Here is a 14592-nt window from a genome sequence, read left to right on the forward strand (position 1 = left end):
CGGCAGCCAACAAGCGTCGTCAGGTGATCTTTACACTGTTAGACGATGAAATAGAGGATACAGACATCTTTCGACTCGCCCCTCGAAAGAGGAGGAGGCAACTGGAGTCGACAAAGCAAGGTGGCTCCTCCATGCCGGTGGGACCCGCATCACCAACCACTGCGGCGTGGAGGACAAGCGGCGAAGGGGTCGAGCACCAAGCCCCGGCGCCGGTGCTGGTCGTAGAGGGAGACCAGGTGGCACCCGCAGAGCATGTGGAGCAGGCACGGTCGAAGAGACGTGCCTTCGCCACATCATTCCGTGCTTCCAACATGTAAGTATTTGTAATCTTGATGTAAGCTTACAATTTATAGTGATTACTGTTGTCTTCTGAACTTATCTCGGTTATATTAGGTCGGCGTCCACCGAAAATCTAGACCAACTAGCCGGGAGCGGCATGGCTCCACCAGCAATGTCAGAGAAAACTGTCCAGCAGCCGGCCATGGAAGAACCTATAGCAGAAAGTCTGCTAGTGCCTCAGCAGACAAGCGGCCAGATAACAGTCCCCGAGCAGGTGGTCGAGGGGAGAGCCGAGCCAAGTACAGGTGCTCCGAGCACTAACCCTGCTGAGGGGGACACTTTAGTGCCAAGGGTAACAGACCAAACCGAGGAGCAGCAGCCGGAGGTGGCACATAGCACGTTTGCCGATGCTACGGCCCATGGGAAGGCCATAGTGATCGCAGAAGCTGCAAACTCTGGACCAGCACCGCTACCTGAAGAAGTGGCCGAAGAGGACGAAGTAGAGGAGGTCCTGGGCCGTCCCTATGACAAGTGACAACATGTATATGTGTCGCGCTGGTGGAATGACCAATGGGTTATGCATGAGGAAATCCCAGAGGTCGAAGAGACCATGAAAGTTGAACGAGCGACAAAATGTCTGGTGACGGAAGTCCAGGTATGTTTTGCTTGACCACTTGATCCTACTATCCAGTCAAACTGTCTGACTTAACTTTTTTACATGCAGGACTTAATGAAGACCGCAAGGTACCGAAAGAAGTGCTTCGACCAGATTGAGGGGATCACATCAAGCAACAAAGAACTAGCGGCCGAGGTGAAACGCTAGCACCACCAACTTGAAGCCGCCAACCAGGAGAGGACGGAGCAAGAGGCACAGAACCAGAACCTGGTCATCCAGCTTAGTAACAAAGAGCAGGAAAAAACAAGTAAGTTGTCACTTTATCACAACAAGTGCATGACACGTGTTGTTGCATTGTTGGTAGTAACAACTGTAGTGCAGGCTTAGAAGCCGAAGTAGTCCGTCTCCAAGAGGAGAATAGCCGTGTGGCCATAGAGTGTGATCGCCTGAAGGAGGACAACAAGAAACTAGCGCACGACCAGTCGTAACTCCGGGACCGCACAACCAAGATGAAGGAGGAACTGAAAAGTAAGTGTTCCAGACCACCTTGCTCACTCTGTTGCCCGCCTTATCTTGTCGTGGCGTGACATTTTAATGTCTTGTGCGGTTTGCAGTTTCAAAAGTCAATGCCAAGAAGCATCTGGAAACCGTGATGAAAGATCGTGATGGCTGGAAGGCGCGATGCCTAGAGATCACCGAGGATCAGGACACATGGAAAAACCGGTGCCAGGAAGTGGCAACTGGCATTTTGCCCGTCCTCAACCTTATCGACCCAGCACTTACAGAGGAAGTGCCAAGGACGCCGTAGCTCAGACTGGTCGAGAGATGCCGAAAGGCATGGGGATGGTTCCAAGAGTTCGTGAAGGAGGCGGGTGAGTACACAGGCGCACATGTGCTAAGCATGGTGCGTGCCCACTACCCCCTGATCGATCTCAAGCTCCTGGAGGCTGGGTACCCGAAGGAGGTAGATCCAGACAAGGCTGAGGAGCTTCGGTTGACCCAGCTGGACCTGTCTTCAAAGATAATTGGCGACATTAACCTGTGTGGTGGTGGGATAGCACCTGTACAGGGTACGCCATCAACAAGTCAACTAGAAACGCCATCAGTTGCGAGCCAACCGGCGAAGCCTGTGGTCTCGACTAGCCAAGCATCGGCGGGGCCATCCTCTTCAGCTCGACCAGTACAAGAGTCCCCGAGACTCAAGCAGGATGCCGGAAGCAGCGAGCAGCAGGTGCCGCGTGACCCGACCAGCCAACAGGATAGGCTAGAGCTATAGAAGAAGGACGTAGTTGTGTTATTGTAAACTTGGGCCTCTTCAGGCAAGCTTGTAATAACGTAACTGTATATCATCATAAGCTTGTTTGTTTTGTATAAAACGTATTTAAGCTTGAAACTCGTGTTGGTGTAACTAAGTGAGAACATGTTAGTGTTCTATTTAGTTGTACCAGTTTACTTGACATGTCATCCTGAAAAGTTTGTACGGCCCTGATTTGCCATGTGGTCGGAGTGTGAGGTATGTGACCTGTGCACACGTAGACGCAGACAAGTCAAACCAGGAGGTCCTGCCGATCACCCATAGCGTAGAGAGCGGATCCCGTGCATGCGTTGGGAGGAACCGGAGACAGGGCCTGCTCCGAAAACCCGGGAATGAATGGTGGTCGGCTTTGACTGGCTAAGTTAGAATAACCGTAAAATTCGAAGTGACACATCAGAGTGGTCGGAGAAATCATAATAGCTTTATTGGATTAAATCGAAAGTACAAGAAGAGTACATATCTTAGTAGTTAAGCATAGAAACGCCTAAGCTTGTCGATGTGCCATGAATTGGGTACGTCCGTACTGTCTAGGTGAGCTAACCTGTAAGATGTTAGTCGTGTGACTTCCTTAATCATGAAGGGCCCTTCCCATGGAGTTGCGAGTTTATGGACACCAGCCTGATTCGTCTTCCACTTCAGGACCAGGTCCCCAACCACGAAGAACCACTCTTTAACGTTCTTGTTGTAGTACCTGCACAAAACAACAAGGTATTTGGCTGTGCGTACGCAAGAATCGAGCCGCTTCTCTTCTGCACTATTCACTTCTAGCTCCCGTACTTCATTGACCTTGCCTTCGTCGAAGTTCTCTACCCGTGCTGATCTAAAAGCTATATCTGCTGGGAGGACTGCCTCAGCATCGTAAACCATAAATTATGGTGAGACGCCGGTGTTATGACTGGGCTGAGTTCTGAGGCCCCAGACCACGGCTGGTAATTCTTTGAGCCATCTCCCGGGAGCTTTGTCATTTTCTCTGTACATCCTCTTCTTCAATGCGTCCAAAATCATACCGTTTGCTCGCTCGACCTGTCCATTAGCTCTAGGGTGCGCCATCGAGACGTATTTTACTACTATGCTCCTTTCATCGCAGAAGTCCCAAAAAGCGTTCCCGGTGAACTGAGTACCCAGATCAGTGATGATGCTGTTGGGTATGCCAAAGCGGTGGATGACCTGGTCGAGGAACGTGATAGCCTTTTCTGAGGATGCCTATACCAGAGGCATGTACTCTATCCACTTAGAAAATTTGTCGATCAGGACAAAGACACATGTAAATTTCTCAGGAGCCAGTTTGAAGGGCCCGATCATATCCAGTCCCCAGCATGCGAAGGGCCAAGAGGCTGGTATTGTCTGGATCTCATGTGCTGGTACGTGGATTCTCTTGGCGAAGAACTGACAACCCTCACAGTGGCAGACTAGCTTCTCTGCATCGGCTACCGCTGACGGCCAATAGAACCCTGCTCGAAAAGCCTTACCGACCAGCGTTCTCGAGGCCGCGTGGTTGCCATAGGAGCCAGAGTGGATTTGGTCTAGGAGATGTTCACCATCCTCCTAGGTTATACACTTCATCAAGATTTCCTCCTTTGCGTTCTTGCACCATAACTTGCCATCAACGAGCAGATACTGCTTACTGCGACGCATCAGGCGCTCGTTTTCTGTCCGATCAGTGTAACTGCTGCCATCTGTCAGGTACTTGATGAAATGTACTCTCCAGTCGGGCTCATGCGTGGTCGGAGGTGGCTCGGTGGTGCTCGACGCCGGAACCGTAGCCACCAATTGCTGGTCTGGAGGCTTGTCGACCGTGGAATCTTCCTCTTCGATGGAAGGCGTGAGCAGGTCTTGGACGAATACGCCATGTGGGACTTTGGCTCGGGATGATCCTAACTTTGACTGCGCATCTGCTTCTTGATTTTTGTCCTGAACCACGTGTATGTACTCGATGCCATAGAACTTGCCTTCCAACTTTCTTATCGATTTGCAGTATGCATCCATCTTTTTGCTGGTCATGTCCCAGTCCTTGTTGAGTTGGTTGATGACCAGAGCTGAGTCTCCGTAGACATAGAGATGTTTAACACTGAGCTCGACCGCAATGCGCAAACCATGTAGGCATGCTTCGTACTCGGCGGCATTATTAGATGCTGGGAAATAAATCCTGAGGACGTACCGGAGCTGCACCTTGGATGGTGACACGAAAAGGACTCCTTCTCCTACGCCATCGATGTTGAGAGAGCCGTCGAAGTACATCTTCCAATACTCATTGGGCCCATGAGAGGCAGGCGTGCTTAAGTCGGTCCACTCGATGATGAAATCGACGAGTGCCTAAGACTTGATTGTAGTACGGCTTGTAAATTCCAAGGAGATTGGGCATAGCTCCATTGCCCATTTGACGATGTGCCCATTCGCATCCTCGTTGCTAATGATGACTCGCAGAGGGTACTCAGTCATGACCACCACACGATATCCATCGAAGTAATGTTTTAACTTTCGGGATGTTATCAGTATGGCGTAGATCAACTTCTGAATCTGTGGGTACCTGGTCTTGGATTCATTGAGTACCTCACTGATGAAATAGATTGGTCGCTGTACCTTGTAGACGTGGCTGGGCTCATCGCGCTCGACCACCATGGCCGTGGAGACCACTCGATTAGTCGCCGCAATGTAAAGCAGGAGTGTTTCGTCTTCTCTGGGAGCAGTGAGGACTGGAGGTGACGTAAGGTATTGTTTCAGCTGTGTGAAGGCAGCGTCTGCTTCCTCCGACCACTCAAACTTCTCGGATGCTTTGAGCAGTTTAAAGAACGGTAATCCTTTTTCGCCTAATCTTGATATGAAACAGCTGAGGGTAGCCATGCATTCGGTAAGATTCTGAACATCCTTCACCTTTTTGGGCGGCTTCATGTCCAAGACAGCTTTGACTTTCTCCGGGTTAGGGCGTATGCCGTCGTGACTGACGACATTGCCAAGTAGTATGCCAGAAGGAACACCAAAGATGCACTTCTTTGGGTTTAATTTCCATTGGAATGTGTTAAGGGCTGCAAAGGTGCATTCCAGGTTGTCAACAAGGGTATGTGCTTCCTTGGTTTTGACAACTATATCATCAACATAAGCCTCGATGAGGTCATCTTTTATCTCGTCTTTGAGGCAGGCCTGTATAGCGCATTGGTAGGTAGCCTCGGCGTTCTTGAGCCCGAACGACATGGTCGTGTAGCAGTAGGCGCCGAAAGGCGTGATAAAAGATGTCTTGATCTGATCGTCCTTTTTGAGAGCGATCTGGTGATAACCAGAGTAGCAATCGAGAAAGGAAAGCAGCTCGCAACCGGCGGTTGAATCTATGACCTCATCTATGCGAGGTAAGCCGAAGGGGTCCTTAGGGCAGTGTTTGTTGAGATCAGTGTAATCAACGCACATTCTCCATTCATTATTCTTTTTGCGTACAAGAACCGGGTTGGCTAACCATTCTGGATGATACACTTCTTTGATAAATCCGGCCACCAAAAGCCATGTAACTTCTACCCTAATCGCCTCCTTCTTGTCGCGAGCGAACCGTCGTAGCTTCTGCTTGATAGGTTTGGCCTTGCCGTTGACATTCAAGGAGTGCTCGATCAAATTCTAAGGTACACCGAGCATGTCAGCAGGTTTCCATGCGAACACATCCATGTTGCTCCTCAAGAACCTGACGAGCACGTCTTCCTATTTGGGATCCAGGTTGGCCCTGATAAGGGCTGTTTTGCTAGGATCACCGTTGACCAGCTGGATCACCTTGTGCTCCTTGGACTTGATGTTCTTGCATGGAGCCTCAAGCTCTGGGATCTCTAGGTGGTCGGCCAAGGTCTTCTTGGCGTCGAGCATGGTCTCGGCCATGCGAATAGAGAGGTCGTGAGCCTCTGCTATTTTGAAGCTATCGTCCTCGCAGGTATAAGCTACGTATACGTTGCCCCTGAGGGTTAGAACTCCTTTCTCGATAGGCATCTTCAGCACCAGATACCTGTAATGAGGTATGGCCATGAACTTGGTGAGCGATGGTCGACCCAAGATAGCATGGTAGGTGCCGTCGAAGTCAGCGACCACGAAGTTGACGTAGTCGGTGCGGAAGTGGTCCGGGGTCCCAAATTGCACAGGAACCGTGATCTGCCCGAGAGGTGTAGAGCTCTATCTAGGAAGAACACCCCAGAACGGTGCCTCGTATGGCTTGAGATCCGCCTGGGTTATCTTCAGGGCTGGCAGACTGTTCTTGAACAATATATCGATGGAGCTACCGCGGTCAATCAGCACCCTGTCAAACTGAACCTTGTTGATACAAGGATCGAGGACCAGAGGAAAACGTCCTGGCTCAGGTATTGCGGCACATTGGTCCTTTCTGCTAAAGGAGATCTCGCGGTGAGACCAAGGAGGGAGCCACGGATCAGTGATGAGGTTGTCGGTGTTGGCCACGTTCAAGCAAGTGCGGGCGAGCAGCTTGCATTCTTGTTTGGTCTCGATGGACACTTTGCCTCCAATTATGGTGTGCACGCGATCGGTTGGCTTGACGTACTTCTGACGGGGATCTACGTCTTCATCGTCGTTGTCCTCGTTGCGCTGTTCCCCTGCGTCGTTAGGCTTGTCGGACGTATCCGGAGCCTGTTGACGCGTGTAGATAGACTTGAGAACGCGGCAGTTCTCCATGGTATGGTTCGACTTGGGATGGAGCTGGTAGGGCCCTTTCAATGCTTTGGCATAGTCTTCTTTGTAGTTACGACGTCTGCCACCTTTTTGACGGTGTTGACCTCGCCGTCATCTTCCCGAGCACGCTTGCCCCTGTAATCATCACGGTGGTTACACCGCTGATTACGTTGGTCGCGGTGGTCGCGGGAGTCGTTGCGCTGGTTGCGGCGGTCAAAATTGTCGTTCCGACCACGGTTGCCACGGTAGTCGTCGCGGTGTGGGGGGTGGTCGGAGCGTGGAACCCTTGTTGCTTCTTCGATAATTATCTTTTTAGCGTCATCGGCGTCCACATATTTCTTAGCAGTGGCCAAGAGCGCTATGACTGATTCAGGTCTCTTGCGTAGGAGCTTGTCCCTTAGGGCATCATGGAAGCGGAGGCTAGTGATGAAAGCCTCGATTGCCTCGTTGTCAGAGATTGACGGGACCTTGATGCGCATCTCCGAGAAACGCCGGACATACTCGTGCAGTGGCTCATCTTTCCGATCTCGAATCCGTTGCAGATCATATTTGTTGTCGGGTTGCTCGCAAGTAGCAATGAAGTTGTCGATGAAGGCTTGCTTGAGCTCTTGCCAAGAATCAAAGTAGTTCGTCGGTAAGCTGACCAGCCATTGATGACCTACATGGCCAACAGCGACTGGGAAGTAGTTAGACATGACGTGCTCATCAGCCATGGCTGATCTGCATGCGGTTTTGTAGAGCATGACCCATAATTCAAGGTTCTCCTTGCCGTCGTACTTCTAAAGTTTTTTGAGCTTGAAGTTCTTGGGCCATATGACTTGGCGAAGGTGCAGGGTAAACTGCTTCAAACCCGGTGGGCTGTGGGCAGTATCATATTCCATGCGGCGATAGCTTTCGTGGGATGCTCGATCGTTGGCCCTTTGGTTGATGCGATCGCGCAGATCACGTCCTCCAAGGTAATGGCGGAGATCGTTATTGCCATCACGGCGATCTCGATTGCCATCCTGATTAACCCTGCGACCGTGGTTACCACGGTGATTATCGCGGTTATCTCGGCAGTTGTCATCCCGAACGTCGCGGCGGTTGTCCTCCCAACGGCGGTTGTCGTCCCGACCACCATCATGGCTACCATTTCCGCCTTGATGGTTGTCTGATGGGTTGTTGTTGCGCAAGCCACGTTGGTTGGGTGGCTGTGAGCGACTTGAGTACTGGCGGCTGTGGCTTGATTCGACTGAGACGGATGGAGCCCGGGCTTGATTTACAATCTCTGCGGTCTAAGCCATAGCAGTCGTCAGATAAGCTTGTATATCATCGCGAATTGCCTAGGTTTCCAGGGTGTTGGGTAACCGTTGCATTATCGCCATGGCGACGGCTACGTTGGCGCTTGGAGTCCTGAAGACCTATTTGTCCCCCCACCTTGTCGAAAGCATTGTTGAGGTCGTGTGGCTGGACCCTTATGCGTCGTGCCTCCTCTTCTGCTTCGGCTTCGATTTGTCGGTGATTGAACCGGTCAATATTGCGTGCTTCGCGTGCAATCCTTTCTTGTTCTGTTTCGCCAACTGCTGGTGGTTCGTCATTACTGACAACATTGATCAAATCCCCTCACCTTGGTGGGAAAGACAGGAATTGTGGGAACCCCAGGGCGTGGTCTGGGATATCTAGATCGTATTCGACGCCTTCATCTTCGTGATGCTGAAGCTCGATGTGGACAGAGGCATTAGATGCGATGTCAGACGAGGAGCTGGAGTCGCCCTCTTGGATTGTGTGGACAGATCCTTCTTGATAATCCTCAATCCGGATCATGTTGACGAAGTTGCGTGGCTTCAGTCGAGGTCGATGTATAAAACACAGATCCGAGCAGCGTTGTATATTATACGCGTAGTTGGAGGCAGCGTTTCGTAGGCCGTAGGGCTGGGCCTAGTAGTTCTCCGTCGAGGCTTCGTACTCGGAGAGCCGGAGACCCATCGCGGAGGCTGGCCGGCGATGAGCGAAGCTCCCTTCAGGAGTAGATATGACCATGAGATCTGTACCAAGTCGTGCAGGATGACTAGCCCAAGCTGGTCGGGTAGATCTGTTGTGGAGAGCGGTTACTTACTCATTAGGTTGACTTTGAATTGAACTTACCAGAGCTAGGGTTTCAGCAAGTTTGGTGCCGACCCGATCGATGGAGTCGAGCAGGTCGGTGTTGTCGATCTGCTTCCCTTTGTAGCGAGGAAGCGGACGATGGGTTGTCGGCGTGGCTGAAGACAATGCGGGCATGGTCGGAGCCAGATGTACCATGGTCAGAGCCAGATGCACCGTGGTTGGAGCCATGTCCACCGTGGTCAGAGCCATAGCCGATGCAGGTGAAGTAGTGGTCGACGCAGATTGAATCCGCGCCTCCTCTGTGGTCATGGCGATGAAGTCGTCGGAGCCGATGGTCCAAGTGATCTGGCCGATGGTGAACGTGAGGCCGTTCGGCGTAGCCATGGAGCCGGAGGTGATGACCATCTTGTTCGCTTGGAGAGCAGTACGCACACCCCCTACCTGGCGCGCCACTGTCGATGAAATATGGTCGGCAGTCTACCTAAGGGTATGCCTAAGGTAGTAGATTGTCGGTAGACAGATGCACAAGCCACAAACAAGATGGTGACGCAAGACAGACACGAGGTTTTATCTAGGTTCGGCCGCCAAGAAGGCGTAATACCTACGTCCTGTGTCTGATTGTATTGCTGTATGTCAATGAGAGATGTTTTTTAGAGGGGTCCCCTGCCCGCCTTATATAATCCGGGGGGTAGGGTTACAGATCTGGAAACTATTCCTAGTCAGTTACAATTGCCATAGGTGGCCAGATAAGGATTCCTATTCTAACCGACTAGGATCTTGCTTGATCTCCAAATCTACCTTGACTCCTTGCGCAGGACTCCAAATAGGTTGGCCAGGCCGCGCGTCGTCTTCTAGTGGACCGGACCCCCTGATCTGGGCTAGCCCAAGCCTAGCCATAAGGTTATAGGGGTTAATACCCCCACAGCTAACGAGCTCGCGAAGCTGATCTTCATTTGTTGTTGGAGCCAGCCAGATCTTCTGAGAAGCCCTCATCGCCATGAATTCTTGATTTTCAATAACGAAGAGCGATGCTTCCTCGTCGACAAAGGTCGCCTGGGACTTACTCGCCGACTTCTTCCTACCCATATACTCACTAAGAATCGAAAAGGCTCAGACGACAGCGCTCAGATGACGGCAACAATGGCGGCGGCGGAAGTTTGAAGACTAGGGTTTCAAAGGAAAATTAGGGCAGTAAGGAAGAAGAAGAGGAAAGGCCCTTAAATTGATTTTACACCAGTAAAAATGCGGCCCACCAGGCCCGTTTTAACACGGCATGAGGATGCAACAGTCCATTTACTGACACAGCTAAAATGACGGACGACACAAATCCACATAACGGTACAGTTCAACGGGCGGATTTCAGACTTATCCATCCAGCGCCACGACGGAGTTATCATATTACTACAAAAACAACTCATCAACAATGAAGCAAAGGAGGGTTACCTCACAAGGAACGCAACAACCTGGTCCTTACAGAAAGAACTCGGGAATCTCATCAACAACCGGGACATGAGAAGAATAAAGAATGACAACTCAGAAGACAAGATTCTTTCCATTATAAATGGTTTCAAAAAATAGAAGATTACACATCTTACAAGACCCAACGAACTCGATACTACGACAAGCAAAGTAGCAAAGAGGAATCCGAACACGGCTAGGCTCTGGAACAACTACGTGTTCCAAATTGCTACTCGGTAGAATAAACCGCCCTCGGCTACACTGTTTTCTTCAAAGGACAGACACAGTGCATCCAAGGCGGAAATCAGTAGCACGGCAGGACAACATGGAGCAGAGAAGGCCGGTAGGCATCTGTCTACCCAAGTCTAATGTGATGCTGGATATGGTGTTGATCTGCATCGGACAGTCTCAGGGCAGACGACGAGGATCAACCCAGAACTGCCAGATGAAGGAACGTATCCCACATCACAAGACTCCCTCCGACTACCGCCACGTACTTCCAAGTACAATGCTGCTATGGGATTAGCCTACCTCTAATCCCTATCACAAGACTCCCTCTAGCTACGATAAGATACACAGAACTACAAAATACGCCCGGATGCTGCTCTACTTCATAAACTACCATTTTCATGACTACAAAGATTTCACACCACGCAACAAAATGCTCGGTGAATCAAAACAGCACACAAGGAGGATATTTATAGGCCAAAAGAAGCGGTGCACATGGACCGGGAGCACCAACGGAACAAACCTAACAAAGGACACAGTGAAAAGACAGAATTCAATAAAAGAGGACTCAGGCGTGAAGGAGCAGTACTCAAGAACGAGCATATTTAGAAGAATATACCAACACTGTACAACTCATGAACAAACAATATTTACTATCAACCACCACCATACAACTACATCTGACAACAGCAGACTACCAGAGAACATGCCTAGAACCTGTATCCAAGTTATTTTTGGATAAAAGAACCCAGCAAGAGGCTCGGGGGCTACACTCAGTGAGTGCACTTTTTCCTTCAAAAAAAAGCACACATCACTCAGAAGACTTCCTCAAGACAGCAGTTTTTCAAACAACATAAGATTCAAGACCCTCCAACTTTTTATTCCAAATAGCAAGAGGCTCGGGGGCTATACTCAGTGAGTGCACTTTTTCCTTTAAAAAAGCGCACATCACTCAGAAGCCTTCTTCAAGACAAACCACTTCAAGACCACACGACAAAAAGAACCCAGACATGGCTATATCCGAGATCTTTTTAACAAAGAACCCGGGTATATGCTCAGGAGCCCTTCGACGAAGAATCAGAGCGATTTCAAGAGAAGACCCTCCAGCTCCTTGTGCCAAATAGTAAGAGGCTCGAGGGCTACACCCAAATGGGAGTACTTTTTTTCAAAAGGTACACACCACGCGAAGTTCTCAAGAAGCGCTACACGGTTTCGCTCAAGAAAGCACTCGAACGACGCTTGTTCCTGCTCGACAAGACCTGAAGGAACAAGACAAGACTTCCAGAGCTCAACCATGAAGTGCTCGAGGGCTTGTCGGTGCGGGACCCACGAGATACCCCGCAAGGAAGGGAGAAGATCTAGTCTAACTAGGATTCTTTCCATATAATCTTAGTAGCAGTATTATTCTGTAATCCTACTAGGAACTCTCATTGTAAACTTACTAGGATTCTGATCTCCTGACTATAGGTTCCTAGAGAAAACACAACGCAACACAACACTTTACAATCAATCCAACGCAAAGGCTAACGCCGACTGGACGTAGGGCTATTACTCGATCAACGATTGAGGGCCCGAACCAGGATAAATCGACTGTCTCTTGCGTTAACCGTCGAGTTGCGCATACGCTGAAGCCCGAACATACTGCCCCAGGTATTCCCGTGGCAGGCTGTCGGTGGTCAAACATCGACAGGGGGCTGGGACAAAGAGAGCTATTTCCCAATGGGCTGGAAACTAGCTTCTCTACACTCTACTATGGGCCACTGAAACACATATGCTGGCCCCAGGAAGGCAGCCCAACTCGAAACTCATCTTCAACCTCTGTTGGGAGCACTCCAGCACCTCCTTTCCTGTTGTTAATGGCTGAAAAATTCATGGGGGGGCTAAGGGGGGCTCCAATGGCGCGGCCAGGGTAGGGGGGCTTGAGCCCCGGTAGCCTCCCTGGCAGATCCGCCCCTGATGGAATGCATGATGCTGGAGTTCACTGCCGCCATCGCGGAAGCCAAGGTCTTCGCCCGGTCAAGCATGGCGAGACTATGGCACTGAAGGAAGTGGCGACGGTTCCTCGGCTTCCGCAGCCAGCAGGTCGCGCTGTTCGTCCCGCTCATCCAGGCGAGGCGCCTTCGTCAAAGGGTCGGGCAGCATGGCGCTGGCGACGGTGGCGGCAGCATCCTATGATCGTATGTCGACTCGCTCAATGACAACCGTAGCATCCCCGATGAAGACGATCCTCGGACCAAGCGTGCGCTCACGGAGGGCGAGATGGTGAGCCTCGTCGTGGAGTTCTTCGGTCTCATGGAGGGGGTGGTGACCGCTCTGCATAGATGGGTTTCAATCCTGGTTGGAAACTGGCTTTAGTCCAACCAGGACTAAGCATCCGGGATAGAAGCCGTGACCTTTAATCCCGGGTCAAGAAACCGGGACTGAAGTCCATCCTTGGAACTAAAAAAATAGTTTAAATCCTGGTAGACCTCTCTTTGTGCTTGAGATTCGAACCCAAGACCTCTTGTCTTGCGTGTAGGTCCCTTACCAACTCAACTGCACACCACATGTAACAAAGTCTTGGGTGCTCTCCTTTTGAATTAACCTGTGGGGGACTTTTAGTCCCGGGTGGGAGACCTTTAGCCTAGGTTAGTGATACCAACCGGGACTAAAGGGTGGCTTTTAGTCTCGATTGATGTTACCAACCGAGATAAAAGAGCCTTTAGTGCCTGTAAAATTTGGACCCAGAACTAATGCTCATATTAATACCGAACCCAAACACAACCGACACTAAAGTGCTAACCGAAAGTCTTTTGTCTGCTGGTAGACGCTCGCTCATCTCGTCAACCAGCCGGAGGTCCAGGCAAAGCTACGCCGTGAGGTCATCGCTGGTAACCATGGTGGCGATGATGATGGCTCTGTCTCAGTCTCCGACTCCGACAAGTGCCCTGCCGGCAGGTCGACGTACCTGCACGCCGTCGTGCTCGAAGGCCTCCGGCTGCACCCGCCGTTCCCGCTGGTCATGCGCGAGGTCCGTTCCAAGGGCACGGTGTTGGCACAGCAACCGTGCCGTCTGGCGGCATGCGGGTGCAGTTCATGCTAGGGGACATCGGGAAGGACGAGAAGCTGTGGACGGATCCCGGCGAGTTCCGGCCGGAGCGGTTCCTTCCCGGCCGTGAAGGCGAAGATGTTGGTCCGGTACCCGCCGGGCCAAAGGAGATCAGGATGATGCCGTTCGGCGCGGGGCAGAGGGCGTGCCCGGGCGCCGCGATGGCCGTGCAGTTCATCAAAGGCTTCCTCGCCCCGCTGGTGCGCGAGTTCGAGTGGACGGCGGCGTCGCTGCCGGCAGTGGGGGAGGAAGGCAGTGGCAGTGCCGATGGTGGTGTTGACATGACGGAGCTCTATGGGTTCATCACCATGATGAAGTGGCCGCTCAGGGCGCACATCACACCATGCGCGTAACGTCACAAACGTACCACCACGCTTTGTTCAAAACATGTAACGAAAAAAAGAACGGATGGTTGAAGCAAAAGTGACTGATGTTGAATTTGTTGTATGCATCGTCGTGCATGCTTGCACGGCCAATATATCATGTATATTTCAAAAAATAATATGGCACATCACAGCTCTCAACAATAGATTATATATATATATTATATTTCAAAAAATGGAATCACTTGCCTACTTATTTATCACTTGATCATACTAGTCCATCAACCCGTGCTCTCACACAGGCTAGAATTTTAAAAGATTTACTATTTATATATTTGGTTAATAAAAAATTACGTATATTAAATTGTATGTTTTTTCTTTGTTTATTTTCTACAAAATAGAAATAATAGATACTTTGTAGACTATATCTAATGATCATAAACTCTTTTGCAAGGGACTGCCATACATATTTTTTATGCATATTCATATTTTTACTTTGCGTGGCACCTTGTATATTTTAATATGCAATTAGTTTGAAACATTTGCCATT

General features: G+C 50.5%; 1 pseudogene; it reads left to right on the top strand.

Annotated features, from left to right (window-relative positions):
- Positions 1–436: 436 nt before the first annotated feature.
- Positions 437–14072, top strand: LOC136507157 (cytochrome P450 89A2-like; annotated as a pseudogene).
- Positions 14073–14592: the final 520 nt, after the last annotated feature.

This window comes from Miscanthus floridulus, chromosome 15 (assembly GCF_019320115.1).
Source record: "Miscanthus floridulus cultivar M001 chromosome 15, ASM1932011v1, whole genome shotgun sequence".
Classification (NCBI taxonomy): Eukaryota; Viridiplantae; Streptophyta; class Magnoliopsida; order Poales; family Poaceae; genus Miscanthus; species Miscanthus floridulus.